Below are 12,534 nucleotides of genomic sequence, written 5' to 3'. Positions count from 1 at the left end.
CTTACAACCCTCTAGGATGTGGAGTGTGCACATTCCCAAGTCCCATATTCTAGAGGCAGGATACACTCTCAACTTGTCATTTTCATTTCTGAAAGTTCTTCTCTTTGACCATCTCGCTATCTGGCTCTACCAGTCTCTGCCTGGCCTCGTAGCAATCGTGTCTGACTTTCCCGTAAATCTACCTCCACTCATCCCAGTGACAACTGGCTCACTAGTTTCTCCTCACCTTAACACTGCCCTCAGACCACCCATCCAGCACCCCGGCTTCATCATCTTTAAGTCAACAGTGCATGCTGGAACTGCCTCCCTGCCAAAATCTTAGCCTCTTAGACTCTGGGGGTCCACATCCATGACAACACCTTCCCTTGAGTTCCCCTGCTCTCTTTCCTCCAACTTTACTCTCCATCTTCACAGAGTGCTCCAAGCCCTTGCAGTCTTTTCCCCCAGTCTGTTCTCTGCTTCATCTCCTCCTTCCTCTAGACCAGACTCTCCAAACCAGACCCTACACAACAGGTTATCAATCACTTCTCTCCCTCGCCTGCAGCTCCTCGGTCCTGTCCTGCTGCTCTCCTCATCTAGAAAATCTCCAGTATTTCAAAATGCATGTTCCCCAGGACTGCAGAGGTGACTAGAAAAAATTCACAGCTGGGAAGGTTTGCCATTCCAAAGGCATAGTTTCAATTCTCAGATGAACTCTCGAGTTTGCTCAGATACCCTGTTACCTGCCCAGATCAGCTCTCTGTCCCTAGTCACTATAGTAATGTGTCCAACACTGTCCTTAAACTCTCTCCGTAATAGTATCTTCACTCTAGCTATGTGTTTTGCCTCTTATTTCACAAAAAAAATAGGTGTGAGAGCTCTTGCAGCATCCCAAATGAGTCCGTGTCTATACCGACCCTTCCTTCTCTAGACCTTCCTTCTGAGGTGAATTCCTCCACCTTTCTCTGCTTTAGATCCTATCCTGCAACATTAATTCTCTGCTTTTTTCAGGATCTTCTATCTCATTCCCCTCAGATTTTAGGTTATAAATGCACCTGAGCTTTTCCTTCCTTAAAAAAAAAAAGTCACTATGACTCAAGAGCCCTCTTCTAACTGATGGTCTTCACAGCCCAACTGTGCAATAAACACTCCTCACTTCCCATTTTGAAATCTTAAAGTTATATACAAGCATAGCTTTTGAAGTCAAACAGCACTATGTCTTCACAATGTTTCTATAATCCTCACTTTTCTAAATAGTCCATTTACATTCTATTTTAACTTGTTATGTATTTTGACATTATCTTTTCTCTTCCTATGACAGTCCGTAAGCATTCATTTCTCTCTCCAACCCCTCACCATCTCCCACCAGACATATAACATCCCTTTTCCCTCCCTCTATCCTCCTCATATAGTTATATCATGCTTAGGGGTGAAATTATTATTCAACAGTTATACTAACATATCTATATATTTGGGCTTCCCAGGGGGTGCAGTGGTAAAGAATCTACCTGCCAATGCAGGAGAAGTAAGAGTTGAGGGTTCAACTCCTGGGTTGGGAAGATCCCCTGGAGTAGGAAATGGCAACCCACTCCACGATTTTTGCCTGGAAAATCCCATGGACAGAGGAGCCTGGCAGGCTACAGTCCATGTACTATGATAATGTTTTCCCTTGTACATATTTTATTTTGCATAAATGCTTCTTTTTCCAATCTACCTTTCTAGTATCTATCTCTAATTCAGCCCACATTTTCCAAAAGAATAGTAAAACTCTCAATACAGTGAAACACACAAAGAAATCTACCACTTATTACATTTCCCTCATGCAACCTCCCATCATCAGTTTCATACGGAAGGATTGCTCTAGGCTGTTCTCCACTATTGTCTTGAGCTTCCCTTTACAGTCAGCTTTTAAATTTCCTTTACTTTCATCGGTTTTATTGTCTGTGATTCCTAGATTCCAAGTCTTCCTATTTTTTTGGTTTACATCCTCACTTGGTAGAGCACTTCCCACAGCTGCTTTCTCAAAACAGGGTTCAGGAAGGCACATTTTTTTGAGATCTGCCTTTGAGTCTTGACTGGTCGTTTTGTTAGAACTAGGATTATAGGCGGGAAATCATGATTCCCTCAGAACAATGGAGGCACTGGAAGGCACTGCTGTATCATCATCAAACGGTTGAGAATTTTTCACCATTCTGTATATAATCTGCTTTGTTCCTCTCTGGCAGGGTCCTTATATTTCGAAATTATGTGCTCTGCATGAGACCTTTCTTTCATCCTATTATGCTAAACACGCACTGAGTCTTTTTGGACAGGAAATCCAAGACTTTAGATGCTTTGAAAATTTTGTTCTCATTTCTTTGATAATTAACCCCTCGATTTTCTTTCTTTTTTTTTTTTTTCTCTCCCTCTTGAGCCCCTAATCATCAAATGTTTGACCTTCTGGACTTGCCTCAAATTTTGGTGATTCTTGGCTTCTTTTCATACCTAATGGTGAGAAATGAAGCATTTATTAGAGGTTTCTCACGCGTGGGCAGGACTAATTGCCTGGTGAGCTTCACCAGAGCTTCAGGGAGGATCCATCTGTTCTGTTCAGTCTGTCTGAAACAGGACAGTTTTCCCAGAATACAGCCTCCACTCTCCTCACCTGGCCACCTGCATTGAGTGAATACAGCAGCAGAAGGGGATAAGGGAATCTCAGTGTTCAGGCTGCAAATCTTCCCTTGCGTTTTTAGCACATTATATGAATGCCAGACTAAGTCTACAAGCTTGATGGGAGCATTGCTGGTGAGAAGCAGGGAGAGAGGCACTTGCCTGGATACTTGAAGAGAGAATATGAGTATCCAAGTATTCTTTTTTAAAACAAAAATACTTATTTATTTATTTTTGTCTGCACCAGGTCTTTTTTGCTGCACACAGACTCTCTGGCATGCAATTTCAGTGGTCAGTGCATGGGCTTAGTTGCCCTGAGGCATCTGGGATCTTACGGCTTCCCAGGTGGAGCAAGTGGTAAAGAATCCGCCTGCCAATGCAGGAGATGTAAGAGATGCTGGTTCAGATCCCTGGGTCAGGAAGATCCCTGGGTCAGGAAGATCCCCTGGGGGAGGGCACGGCAACCCACTCCAGTATTCTTGCCTGGAGAATCCCATGGACAGAAGAGCCTGGAGGGCTACTGTCCATAGGGTTGCAAAGAGTCGAACATGACTGAAGCAACTTAGCACACATGCACGCACATGTGGGATCTTAGTTCTTTGACCAGGGATCAAACCCGCATCCTCTGCATTGCAAGTTGGATTCTTAACCACTGGACCACCAGGGGAGTCCCCCAAAGTGTTCTTTGGGCAGACTTTCCACTGATCCTCCTACTTTTTTTCCCCTTCCTAGTCTCTCTGCTTTCAGAGGTACTGAAATTCCAATGCTTCTGATTCCTAAGGCTTCCAGGGTGTGTGTTCCTTGTTCATTTTGGCCCACCTCATTCCCACAGACTGTTAGGTGTCAGCTTTCTCAGACAGAGAAGAAAAAGGGGAAGGGGGAAAGGGAAAGAGGGAAAATGGGCAGGAGGGGAGAAGGGAGGGGTGGAGGAAGAAAGGAAGGAAGAGAAGAAGGAAAGGAAGGAGGGAGAGACGAAAGATGAACAGGAGCAGGGAGAGGAGAGGGAAAGAGGGAGGTAGCATTTATTGAGCCTCTATTATGCACCAGACCTTGTCTGTGCTGAGCCCTTTACATAAAGAAACATTTTAATCCCAACAACAACCCTCTTAGGTGAGTGTGCTGTGCTCAGTCACTTCAGTCGTGTTCAACTCTTTGCAACCCCACAGACTGTAACCCACCAGGCTCCTTTGTCCATGGATTTCTCCAGACAAGAATACTGGAGTGGGTTGCCATCCCTTCTCTGGGGGATCTTCCAGACCCAAGGATCAAACACACATCTCTTGTGTCTCCTGCATTGGAGGCAGATTCTTTTATCTACTGAGCCACCTGGGAAGCCCTTATGTGGGTACTGGTGTCATTATTCACATCATGCCATTGAGGAAACACTGTTCAGAGATATTGGTTAACTTGCCCAAGGTCATACAATTAGAAAATTGTCTACATTCAGACTCAGGGCTCTGTGACCCCCCAGACCCATGCTCCGTTCCCTACCTCATGCTAAGAACAACTTATGACCCTGGAGTCAACAGGCCACCTCTTAAGTCACCCAGTGTAGGCACCCTGCAGGCTCTCGATCCACCCTCTGGTCCCCCCCAAGCCTTACAGGCCTTTGAGGGCAATGGGTAGAGCCTTTTCTAGCCTCCCTGGAAGGGGACCAAGGTGCTGTGTTCTCAGCTGCTTGAGCTGAGATCTGAAGCCCAGACCCAGCCACTGACGTCACTCGGTGTGCTCTCCACTTCCACCAGGCCGTTTATGCTGGCACAGCCCGAAAGCAAGGTTGGCGGGAAGGGGATCAGCCCAAACAGGATTAATAAGAGGCAGCTGGGATTTAAAAGCCTTCCTGACAATGTAAAGAAACTAAGTCAGATGTTTTTGGAAAGCACTTTTGAATGCATGTGTCCAACTCCTGGCCTTTTTCTAGTGGCCCTCTCTACTTCCTCCCCACACACTTGAATCGAGGTTTCTGTTGCTTTTTTTTTTTTTCAGTGGCCTGATTGGCTGAGGTCAGGCCCACGGGAGTTAGTGTCCCAGGGTGAACCATGCGAGCAGATCCTTAAGCTTGGCTCACCCACTAAGTGCCCTCAGCACCTCCCTTGCCACACCCTAGTCCTGGCCCTGCTGGACAGAGTTGGTGAAACATTTGGGTGGATAAAAAGGAAGTGGACACAGGAGGTGGGCAGGGATTAGCTCCTTTGTGGATTAACCTAAAAACCACACTGGATACCACAGCAGAGGCCTGCATTACTAAGTAATCTTTGAGGACTAGAAAAACCCAAGCTAAGATGTATTCATACCAGGTGTCTGCTACACACTAGTCTTTCAGTGTTTTCATTCTCTTGCTTCATCAAGCCATAGCCAGGCTCTTTTCCCTTCCAGCTAATCCAGATCTTTCCATCCACAAGGGAGAGGTCTTACCTGTCTCCTCTGTGAAGCCTCCCTGGGCAAGTCCTCCCACACAGAGAGGTCCATCCAGGCCTCTCTCCATCATATGATTTATGTTGAGGACAATCTGCCATTTACATTAGTTTATGAATCCGAGGGAAGGGATTCAGTGCCAAAGGAAATTCTCACCCATAAAGAGCTAGCATGTTCTCTCCCTTCTGACAATGAGACCTTTGTAACTCATCCCGTTTCCCTCTTTGCTGATGGAGAAGCTCCAAGCACAAATTTGATTTCTTTCAGTTGAGGGCGTCAGGAAAGGTCTCCTCTCTAGAAGGAAAAGACCGTTCAGCTACAACCCAAACTAATGAATAAGAATTAGCCAGATGCAGATTGGAGGGAACATCCTCAATCCTCAACCTTAGCATGTGCTAAGGTTCTGCAATAGAAAAGAACTGAATGTCCAGTGTGGCTGGATCATGCTAAGTCAAGAAGACCGTGTTACTAATAAACTGTGTCATGAGTTTCAGACTCTCAGAGACCGCTGAGCCAGCTCAAATCTTGGGTTCCAGATTTGAGCTCAAGTGCACCAGGAAGCACTTGAGTTTTATGGGGAGGTTGTGTCCTAAACCAATTTACCTTTTAAGATTATTTCTCTAGAGCCCTCTGGAGAGCACACTGGAGAGAGACAAAAGCAGAAACAGGGTAATCAGTTAAGAAGCTATTGCAGATTGCCAGTTAAAAGATGATGCTGGCCCAGCCTGGATGTATTCAGGTATATGAAGGGAGTTAGACAGAATCAGGACACATTTTGGAGACAAAATCAAAGAACACTTGAATTGCATCAAGCACCATAAAGAATGGCTTTGGAGCCAGGCAGAAGTGGAGCTGAAAAACTGGCTTTGCCTCTTAACACTGTGTGACCCAAGGCACACTGCTTAACCTCTCAGAACCTCAGATCACTCATCTGTAAAATGGAAGTGATAATACCTACCTCAATAGATGAGAATAATCTTAAGAAAGGTGAGGTGTTGGAAGTTTCTGGCACATGTTGGACAATCAATCGATGGAGGATGTACTCCTATATAGGGTTTCCCAGGTGGCTCGGTGATAAAGCATCCACCTGACGATGCAGGAGATATGGGTTCAATTCCTGGATTGGAAGATCTCCTGGAGAAGGAAATGGCAAATCACTCCAGTATTTGTGCCTGGGAAATCCCATGGACAGAGGAACGTGGTGGGCTACAGTCCACAGAGTCCCAAAGGGTCAGATGTGACTGAGATACTGAGTATGCAAGCGTACTCCTATAGACAGGCCAGCAGCCAGTCAGGGAAGGGATTGGAGGGCAGCCAACATCTGCCTTGGTGGATGAAACAGGAGCCTAGGCTGAGCCACCCCATTAGCTCGGGAGCACCTTTTCTTATCACCCCACCCCTCCTCCAGCTCCTTAGCTTGGGAAATGTCACCCTAAGAACTTCCACTTCCATATCCTATAGTAAAGCAGATTCTGCCCCCCGAAAGAGCACTTGAGGAGAGAGGGACAGAGTGACTTCTAGGAGGAAAAGCTTGTGGCTTTGGGAGGCAGGGGTGTCTGCAGCAAATAAACCATTTCCGGTACATTTGGCAGCGTTCTCTCTCCATCCGCCCTCTCCGTCCCCTCATTCTGCTTCCTTTCCATTCTGTTTGCTCCCGGGCTCTCTCCTGCTTCTGCTCGTCATCCTTTTCTCTCCTAGTCCCAGGGACCAGCCTGTCGCCCAGCTGCGGGGAATCAGGGCTAAGAGGACCCACCTCTGTGTCTCCTGCACACCCCTCTCCTCATCAGTTGGCTCACAACCAAGGTCCATCACGTAGGAGCCTCAGGGGAGAAGACAGACACCACGCCCTCTGTCCCTTGGGAACCTCAGAAGGTCAATTTCACCTCCTTTCCCAGCACATCGTCTCCGGCTGCGGGCCCTTGGCTCCAGGAAGCAGCGGCTTCAGTGCACCAGACTAAAGCCGTTGCGTAATTCTCAAACCGGCTCCCAGAAGCCTCACAAAGCCATGCTTCCAAAATAACCCCAGTGACTGAGCCCAAATAATACATGAAATGGTATCGGCCCGCGGAGCCCAGAAGACTCACCCGGATGGGAGGGGCGCCGGCAGCCTAGGCGGCCGACATTTGATATCTTCTCACCAAGACAGGATTAGAAAAGGATTAGGATTAAGTGGACAAGGGGCAACTCCAGTGCAGGAGGCAAGGTTGTGACTGGGCAGGAAGGAGAGGAGCCCTGTAGAGCAGCTGACAGTCCACACACTCGGGGAAGCCACTCTCGTGACCCATCACTGCGTCCGCATCACTGTCTTTGTGATGCGGGCGCAGTGATGCGGGTTCATATGAGTCTAAGCTCATCTCGTCCGGCGGATGAAGGCATCAGGGCTCAGAGTTGTTCTCCAGCCCGAACGTGGCCACATTGCACAGGAACCTGGACTGTCCTCTTTCTCCAAGCCCAGGCTTCGGTCCACCGGCCCCCACTGGCCCTTCCCGAAATCAGAGGCCAGAGCCACTCTCTTAGGGGAGGCCGGGCTTCAATCTGAGAGACTGGCTCAGCTGGAGAGGTTTGTTAGATCCTTCTGTTGCAAAATGTCCACGGCACTGATTTTAAAGTCCCTCAATTCTAGTCCAATCATAATTTAACAGCTGGGAGAGCAAGGAAAACAAAGAAGAGGCTATGAACAGAGTGAGAGCCCCCTGGGGAGCAGGGGAAGAAAGTCAAGGTGGGTTGCAGATAGGTCTCCAATCTGAGGGTCTCTTGTTCCCCTTGCAAAGCTTGGAGGGGTGGTTTCATTCTCGCCACTTCTCACCCCAGCTCCTCCACCTGCACCAGGCCCGTGTCTCCTTCCCAACTTGTGCCAAGAGATTCGGGGGTAATTGGTAGGAACTCTCTTGGAGAGCCTGCACCCTTACTAAGCCTGCATTTACTTACATCTTTCCAACCCCACTGCTGACTTTCTTGCCACCATTCCTGTTCAAAATGTTTGCCCTTTCCCTAACCCAGGCAAATCCACCAAAAATGCACTTGTAATTCCTGCTTCCTTTCACCTCTCTAGTTTTTTGGGTGGTTTTTTTTTTTTTTTTAATATTTATTTATTTGGCTATACTGGGTCTTGGTTATGGCATGTAGGACCTTGTTCCCTGAGCAGGGATCAAACCTGGGTGCTCTGCATAGGACACTTGGAGTCTTAGCCACTGGACCATCAGGGAAGTCCCTCACTTCTCTAGTTTTGAAATCTGCCTGACCCTCCCAGACTCTTAATCTTGCATATGTTTCATTTAAAACATCATTTATCAACCCCAGCATCCAACCACAGATGAATGGATAGACAAAACATTTCCACAGATTGTTGAAGGCCAGGTGGGTACTTACTGTACACCTCTCTGAGGTGGGCACCCAACAAAGCACTTAGCACCTAGGGTACTCAATAAGTGGTTAGGAAATGAGTTTCTGATCCCTAAGCACTAGGTTTATATCCCTGATCCTACTAGTCACTTTCCTCTTGTGAAAATCAGAGAGAAAGCAAAAAATAGACAGGAAGCAAGTGGAAGTGGGGTGCAAGATTTAAGGAAGAAAGAGGGAATGAAGGAAGATATAAATGAGAGAAGGAGAGGAGGAGAGAGAGAAGAAAAGGAAGAAAGGAAAAAAGGGAAAGAGGAAGGAAGGAGGGGAAAAAAGAAGGAAACAAAGAAAGGAAAGAGGAAAGGAAGAAAGAATGAAGGGAAGAGGACCTTCCCTGGTGGTCCAGTGGTTAAGGCTTCACCATCCAACGCAGGGGGTGTGGGTCTGATTCGTGGCCAGGGAGCTAAAATCTTACATGCCTCATAGCCAGAAAAAAAAAAAAAAAAAAAAACAGAAATAATAGTGTAACAAATTCAATAAAGAATTTTTAAATGGTCCTTAAAAAAAAAAAAAAGAAGGAAGGGAAGGAGAGGGGACAAAGGACTGAAAAGGGAGGAGGAGGAGAAGAGAAAAGGAGAAGGGAGGGGAAGGCAGTAGAGCTGTCTACAGAACTGGCTCCCCGAAGACAGCTGCTTCAGTCGACTCTAGCAAATCCTTCCTGTGCCATCTTGCGCCTCCTGGGGTAGCTTATTCTGGCAGAGTGATTTATATCTGGGGGTGGGGGAGCAGTCAAATACCTCCCTCCCCTCCCTTAGTCGGCAAGATCTAGGACAGATCATCTTGCAGAAAGAGTAGCGCTTCACAATCATCTTCGCTTGTAATTATCCAATTAAATTCAGGCACTCAGCCATCCTTCCAAACAGGGGCTGAGGGCTGTAATCCACCGTGCATTTTGTGAGCTTGCAGCAGCTCAGACCAACAGCTGTACTGTGTTTAGTTTTTGGGGATTTTTTTTAGAGGGGGTGGGGTGAGCTCTTTTTTTTTTTTTTTTAAAGAAAAGATAGAAGAGGAAGCTGGGTAGATGCTGGTGAACATTGTCCCTGAGGATATAGAGCATCATAGGGGAATCACCTTTCTGATGACTCAGAGACAGGAAGTGGTGACCCAGAGGGAGGCATCACACAAAGGGGGAGGAATGCACATGTGTGATGACATCACTTCCTGTTTTTGTGAGTGTAGGGGTACAAGAGTGCAGAAGGGAATGAGGGAGCAGACAATCAAAAGGATTCGAGAGTGAGTCTCTTGCGTTTCTCTGCTCACATCCTCACACACCCAGCCCCTACTTCTTAGGACACACCTATCACAGCTTCCTCTGTTTCACCCTCACGCTTTGTCCGGGAAGAAAACTAACGCAGCTCATGTTGATCCCTTCTGAGTAAGGACAGAGCTAGATTGACAGGTAGGGACCCTCCATCCTACACAAGCTAGCATGCTGGAGATGGGAATTCTCTTAACAGTCAGTGGAAGGAACCATGATCTGAAGCTCCCAACTCCTCCCCAGCCTCCGTGCCAGACTCCATCCCTGGGAGGGGTGGGAGGACTGCACAGAGCAGCCAGCAGCCTGGCGCAGAGCAAAAATGGAGAGACCCAGTTATGTGCAGCAGAACATTCAGAGCTTCACAAGGGCATCTGGTGGGTTTGAAGGGGAGAGCACTAGGCGTTGAAGCTAGGTCTATTGAGACAACAGCACCAGGGGGAAACTGAGGACCCTTCTCAGTCCTCCTTGCCCAGAGCATGACAACTAAAGTCCTGAGCACAGTGGATGTGCCAGTTCTGCCCCATGAGACCAAGCTAGAGAGCAACCCCACCTCGCAGTGTCTGCCAGGGTCCATCCTACCTTACCTCTGAGGTGACAGTGAAGAACTCTGTCCCAAGAATGCCCTAACTTGGACTCCACTGGTGGCTCAGTGTTAAAAAATCCACTTGCCAATGCAGGAGATTTCTCTATTCAAATCTCTGACCTGAGAAGATCCCACATGCTGCAGAGCATCTAAGTTCATGTGCCCAGAGCCACAACTACCGAGCCTGCAAGCCTAGAGCTGGTGCTCTGCAACAAGAGAACCCAGCGCAATGAGAAGCACCACAACTACAGAGTAGACCCTACTCGCTGCAACTGAAGTCCAAGCAGCAGTGAAAACACAGCACAGCCAAAAGAAAAGGATGCTCTGACTCTACAGAGCAGCTCTGCTTGTCCAGTCTTATCCCCCAGCTCCCAAGGGCAAGCACTAGGAGAAGAGAAATAACTGTGTAGGTATAGTGAGGACTCTGATAGACAGAGTGCCTGATGACCCATGGATGGAGGTTCGTGACATTGTACAGGAGACAGGAATCAAGACCATCCCCAAGAAAAAGAAATGCAAAAAAGCAAAATGGCTGTCTGAGGAGGCCTTACAAGTAGCTGTGAAAATAAGGGAAGCGAAAAGCAAAGGAGAAAAGGAAAGATATACCCATCTGAATGCAGAGTTCCACAGAATAGCAAGGAGAGATAAGAAAGCCTTCCTCAGCAATCAGTGCAAAGAAATAGAGGAAAACAGTGGAATGGGAAAGACTAGAGATCTCTTCAAGAAAATTAGAGATACCAAGGGAACATTTCATGCAAAGATGGGCTCAATGAAGGACAGAAATGGTAGGGACCTAACAAAAGCAGAAGATATTAAGAAGAGGTGGCAAGAATACACAGAAGAACTGTACAAAAAAGATCTTCATGACCCAGATAATCACAATGGTGTGATCACTCACCTAGAGCCAGACATCCTGGAATGTGAAGTCAAATGGGCCTTAGGAAGCATCACTATGAACAAAGCTAGTGGAGGTGATGGAATTCCAGTTGAGCTATTTCAAATCCTGAAAGATGATGCTGTGAAAGTGCTGCACTCAATATGCCAGCAAAGTTGGAAAACTCAGCAGTGGCCACAGGACTGGAAAAGTCAGTTTTCATTCCAATCCCAAAGAAAGGCAATGCCAAAGAATGCTCAAACTACCGCACAATTGTGCTCATTTCACATGCTAGCAAAGTGATGCTCAAAATTCTCCAAGCCAGGCTTCAGCAATACGTGAACCATGAACTTCCAGATGTTCAAGCTGGTTTTAGAAAAGGCAGAGGAACCAGAGATCAAATTGCCAACATCTGCTGGATCATCGAAAAAGCAAGAGACTTCCAGAAAAACATCTATTTCTGCTTTATTGACTATGCCAAAGCCTTTGACTGTGTGGATCACAATAAACTGTGGAAAATTCTGAAAGAGATGGGAATACCAGACCGCCTGACCTGCCTCTTGAGAAACCTGTATGCAGGTCAGGAAGCAACAGTTAGAACTGGACATGGAACAACAGACTGGTTCCAAATAGGAAAAGGATTGCGTTAAGGCTGTATATTGTCACCCTGCTTATTCAACTTCTATGCAGAGTACATCATGAGAAACGCTGGGCTGGAAGAAGCACAAGCTGGAATCAAGATTGTCAGGAGAAATATCAATAACCTCAGATATGCAGATGACACCACCCTTATGGCAGAAAGTGAAGAGGAACTAAAGAGCCTCTTGATGAACGTGAAAGAGGAGAGTGAAAAAGTTGGCTTAAAGCTCAACATTCAGAAAACGAAGATCATGGCATCCAGTCCCATCACTTCATGGCAAATAGATGGGGAAACAGTGGAAACAGTGGCTGACTTTGTTTTTCTGGGCTCCAAAATCACTGCAGGTGGTGACTGCAGCCATGAAAGTAAAAGATGCTTATTTCTTGGGAGGAAAGTTATGACCAACCTAGATGGCATATTAAAAAGCAGAGGCATTACTTTGCCAACAAAGGTCCATCTAGTCAAGGCTATGGTTTTTCCAGTAGTCATGTATGGATGTGAGAGTTGGACTATAAAGAAAGCTGAGCACCAAAGAATTGACGCTTTTGAACTGTGGTGTTGGAGAAGACTCTTGAGAGTCCCTTGGACTGCAAGGAGATCCAACCAGTCCATCCTAAAGGAGATCAGTCCTAGGTGTTCGTTAGAAGGACTGATGTTGAAGCTGAAACTCCAATACTTTGGCCACCTGATGCGAAGAGCTGACTCATTGGAAAAGACCCTGATGCTGGGAAAGATTG

At 46.8% G+C, this 12,534-nt stretch overlaps 1 long non-coding RNA gene across 1 annotated transcript in view; it reads right to left on the bottom strand.

Annotated features, from left to right (window-relative positions):
• LOC139184458 (uncharacterized) overlaps positions 1–7,313 on the bottom strand; it is a 43,289-nt gene extending 35,976 nt beyond the window's left edge. The window contains exons 1-2 of the long non-coding RNA XR_011567955.1: positions 7,128–7,313; positions 6,002–6,177 (exon numbers count right to left, since the gene is read on the bottom strand). This is a non-coding gene — a long non-coding RNA (uncharacterized lncRNA). The remainder of the gene's footprint in view (positions 1–6,001; positions 6,178–7,127) is intronic.
• Between the last annotated feature and the right edge of the window lie 5,221 nt (positions 7,314–12,534).

This window comes from Bos indicus, chromosome 8 (genome assembly GCF_029378745.1).
Source record: "Bos indicus isolate NIAB-ARS_2022 breed Sahiwal x Tharparkar chromosome 8, NIAB-ARS_B.indTharparkar_mat_pri_1.0, whole genome shotgun sequence".
Lineage (NCBI taxonomy): Eukaryota > Metazoa > Chordata > Mammalia > Artiodactyla > Bovidae > Bos > Bos indicus.
This window is presented reverse-complemented; position numbering and strand designations above follow the sequence as displayed.